The sequence below is a fragment of the Penaeus vannamei genome, chromosome 18 (genome assembly GCF_042767895.1).
Source record: "Penaeus vannamei isolate JL-2024 chromosome 18, ASM4276789v1, whole genome shotgun sequence".
Classification (NCBI taxonomy): Eukaryota; Metazoa; Arthropoda; class Malacostraca; order Decapoda; family Penaeidae; genus Penaeus; species Penaeus vannamei.
The window spans coordinates 25,424,004-25,429,003 of record NC_091566.1 but is presented as its reverse complement, the minus strand read 5'-3'; the positions used below and the strand labels follow the sequence as shown (position 1 = coordinate 25,429,003).

At 31.0% G+C, this 5,000-nt stretch overlaps 1 pseudogene; it reads left to right on the top strand.

Annotated features, from left to right (window-relative positions):
• LOC138864810 (renin receptor-like) overlaps nucleotides 1–963 on the top strand; it is a 2,382-nt pseudogene extending 1,419 nt beyond the window's left edge.
• Nucleotides 964–5,000: the final 4,037 nt, after the last annotated feature.

The window sequence follows — 5,000 nt, the reverse complement described above, 5'->3', positions numbered from 1 at the left end:
CACTAGTCAAAACATATGGGGCCAGAATCAGCAAAGGTATGGTAGTAAATTTGTTTTTTTCATATGCTTTATTTTTACTCTTTCTGGCATGGAGAGGGATTTGATTAGTTGACAGTGATTTCATATTTCAGAAACAGATTTCGTTAGATGCTTGTGTGGGAATTTCTTGTTCCTGAATTTTATTGAAGAGTGTAAGATTTTGCATATGCAGTCTTTAGTAACCCTGCAGTTCTCTTGAATTCCAGGGTTAAGGAAGTAGAAAAGATCCTGAGAAAACAGCTTGTTCAAGTCACAGACATGATGCGCATTATTTATAATGACATTAGAGTCTTGGTTGCTACGGGCTACATGTGTGGAGCAGCTTCAGAGGAACTCTCACCGATCTTCTTCACGTTCCACTTCCTCCAGAGTGAGGTAGGTTTGCCTTCTTGTATAAAAGTCATTAATTTATCAAATAAATGTAGATAATGTTATTATATAGTGTTACAGGATGGGGTAAAATATCTTGTATTTATATAAGAAAGAAAAGTTGCATTTAAGAAATCAAAAGAGTTACAAAACAGAATACTTTTCAAATCAGTTGTTAGAAATATTTTAGCAGCATGGGCTTTATTTCTTCCCAGGATGTGAACTCTGGAAGACTACAACCTTGCCACCCAGTACACATCAGACTACCCTGCCATATTCAGCAGCATTGTCTTGTGGTTGAGCATCATCTTGCTCCTTGCAGTCTTGCGTAACATCTGTTGCCATGGCTACCATGGATCCTGGACGTGAATTCCATCATTTGTCGCATGACCAACCCACGTATGAAGAAAGACAACTAAAGCAGCATATAGTATATATCAGTTCTGTTATAACTATTTTTCTTCCTCATTAATTTTTTTAATATTTTAAGTTAAAGCACAAACTTGTGGAGAAAAACAGTTTATAAATGAGAAGTTAATTACAGGGTTATACATTATTTTTTCGTTTCTATTAGAAATTTAGAACTTTGTGCTGAGAAATGAGTTATTGAAAGCCTGAAATGCAATGAGTTATTAGTATCATCTCTCATCTTCAGTTTTCTAAAGTGTGTTAAAACATGTTTTAACAGCCACATTTCTGAGAGCATGTTGTAGAACTAGTCTTTGTGAGTTTTAAACCACTATCATATCTGAGATGTCAATAGACTTCTCTATGCCACATCTTTTGTCAGTTAGAGGGTTAATCAATGTTTGTTTCTAATGGTTATGTGATATTAGGTGCAAATATCTTATAAATTTAGTCATACCTTCTTATTTGTGAATTATGAGAATGTACAGTTTTCTTTTATTTGCTTTGAGTGAAAGTTTAAAGTCAAAACTCTTAAGAACATTCCATCTGATTACATATTTCTGGTATTTCCTTGCCGCTTTAGGAATCCAATAATAACTATGTGAGGGTGAATGTACCTATTTATGATGTATGTATATGTCTTAATTTGTTGTATGGTGTAAAATGTAGTGGGAATGGTTTTATCATGGATTGTAAATTTTGTTAAGGAAGATAAGTCTATCTGTACTGTTAATCTAGTTTCCTTTACATGCTACTATACAGTTCTTTATCAACAACTACATGCAATTCATGAAGAAAGATAGTTTGTGGAATATGTACAGTGCATGCATAAGAATTTATTTAAATGTAATGGTTATTAGTAAATCAAATTCAAATAATTAGAAAAAAAAGGGGAAAGCTTTAATAAAGCCTTTCCTATATTAGTGGTCATTGCATAAAAATCTTAGAATTGACTTACAAACCAGAAAGATTTAAAGACCTAAGTATTTTGCAGTGTATAAGAAGGAGAACTAGAATAAGCTGCACTAACAATGAGCCATTTTAATTAATTTCCCCTTTACATGGGTATAGCATGTGTCAAAATAAATTTTACAACTGAAAAGGAATGATGATGATAGGGGAGTTAGATGAGCAGTTATTGGACAACACATGCAGATATATGCATATATAGAACTATATAATGACTTCATAACTTATTCATGGTAAATGAATATTATTACTTTATTAATTATGAAGAAATGTCTTCACAGATGATACATTATATTCTGTAACAACTTATAGGTATATAGGTTTTACCTTCAGTCCTCAATTTCCAGCACTCTGTTGGTATAAGCTTTGGGGTTTGGTTTACAAAACATTAAACTCTCTCATGGATTGGTGTTTTTAAGGGTTTAAAATCCCCCATACTTCAAAATGTAAGACTTGAGTGGCAGAGCCTGCATCTACTCTAATACTTGCTTAACTGAGCAAGATTATTTTTTCTGTATTGCAAATAATGGAGTTATTAGTCCAACCAATGTTAATGTTGATTTTGTGTTTGTAAATATATTACTACTACCATAATCAGGTTTTGGGAATCAAGTTGTAATATTACATACTTAAAACTAGATGTGGAACTTATGTTCTCCAGTACATATGTTTCACAGTCCTTGGCTAACATCAGGTGGACATCTGTAACAGCCGATCCATCCTTTCTAATATTGTGATTCATATGGGCAAATTTCCCTGTGTAAATAGATTTTGCCCATAGTCCAGGAATGTTTGAATGTGCTTTCAATGTAAAGGGCAGTAACTTTTAATATCTTCACAATCTCATGCACATGCTCTGATATCAACACTACAGCTCTACAAAAGGGACGCTTATAGCTGTGCTCAACGTATCCTTCGTCATATTTACTCATTTCAGTGAGTCATTTCCTGGAATGAAATATGAAGCCATATTGATTTACAGTTAAAAAGACCTCAATATTAAAGGAAGGAAAACCCCTTGATCTGCACATCCCCTGGAAAGACTGCATGCCTGCCAATAATTTTTGTGTCTACAATTAAACCTGTTTAACAATACTAACTCTACCATGTTAATCCTAGGGCGTAATATTTCTCTGAAGATTATATAGCGCTAAGTCCATGGTACTCATTGGCTGCAAATAATATAACCCTTTAAAATGTGTTTCTAAACCCCAGTGCCACCAGGAAAATTCACTTTAATGACATGTTAAATGTCTACACATAGATGGCATTGTTCGCCCGAAATACCAAAGGAGTCACTTAGTAGATTATGTGACCTCCCACCTTTCCTTAAGTTGGCGGGAAAAACACATTTTCTACTAGTGCTATCATTATTGATACTATTTATTTTATTTTAAACATTGTAATTACCATATTATTTAATGACAAAATCTAACAGCAGTATCAAAATATTAGAAAAATAATATTGAATATCAAGGGAAAAAAGTTAAACAGGTGAGACAGGTATTTCTCATAACTTGGCTCAATGGTGGCCTAATTGCCCAATTGTAGCCATCTTTATGGAAAACACATTACTAAATTAAACATACAAGGGAAAATAGGCATGTACCCACATGCCATGCTCCTCGTTAGCATGTTGTTAAAATATTTAATTAACGCTACTATTTGATTTTCTTATTACAGGTCTATAGAGGCCAGGGTTAGATATAATTATTAATTATATAGTATCTATACACTGGCATTTATAAACTTCTATTTTAAGCCTTTATTTAAATAAACTATATATCTACTTATTCATCATTCTTTTCAACATGATGCATACATATAGATAGTATTAGATTTATGACATTAGTAATGCTACAGATAAGATTAAAAGATTATATATGTATATAAGTATATTTATGTATGTGAGTACTATAGATAGATAGATAGATTGATTGATATACACAGATATAATAGATGTAGCATATATTATTAAGAGGTCCTGAAAATTATATGTATGGACATGTATATTTAAAGGTTTGTGTGTGTGTGTGTGTGTGTATACATATATATTTATATATATACATATATATATGAATATATATAAAGTACAAATATATATAAATATATACATATATATATATATATATATATATATTTATATATATATATATATATATACATTATGTATATATATATAAAACAGCTTTATTTAATCATGTATGTGAAAGATAGGTATATATCAATGGACACCTTTAGTAGCGAGGATCGAATCCCGGTGGAGAGGTTATATATTCTATCTATATCAATGCGTTAAAAATAATCATTCCATCTTTCATTACTAATACACCTGGGTTATCTGAGTTAGGATTTGAATTGCTCATTCTACATATATCGAAAGGGCCCATGGGGAGTGTGTGTAAAAATTTTACACAATACTTTACTCATGTATGAGTAGATTAATTAATATCTAGTGGACTCTAGCTTAGTCCTAGTTGCACGCTCCTTTTAGTGGAACTTGTATCAGTGGTTAGAGATATTTATATATATATATAAAGATATATATATATATATATATATATATATATATATATATATATATATATTTATATAGTTATACATATATATTTATATATATATATATTTATATATATATATATATATGTATATATATATATATATATATATATATATATATATATATATATATATATTTATTTATATATATATATTTATATATATATATATTTATATATATATATTTATATATATATATATATTTATATATATATATTTATATATATATATTTATATATATATTTATATATATATATATTTATATATATATATTTATATATATATATATATATATATATATATATATATATATATATTTATATTTATATATTTATATATATATATTTATATATATATATCATCATCATCATCATCATCATGGGGGCTGGGACGCCGGCAGGTGGGCATGGAGCCGCATCCACCCTTCAACTTCCACTTCCATGAGATCCCTCATGGCTAGACGCCAGGCGGGGTTCGGCCCATCTCTAGCGTTCTTCACGGCAGGTTTGATCGATCTGCCCAAGCCATGACTTCCTCGGTCGTCCCCAAAGGCCTCCTCCACCCAGGGTTGTCCCATCCTGAATGGGGCTGACCCTGATGGAGCAAATCATCCTGAGAAAAAGCGGAGCCAGGTGGCCGTATATGCCTGAGTTGGC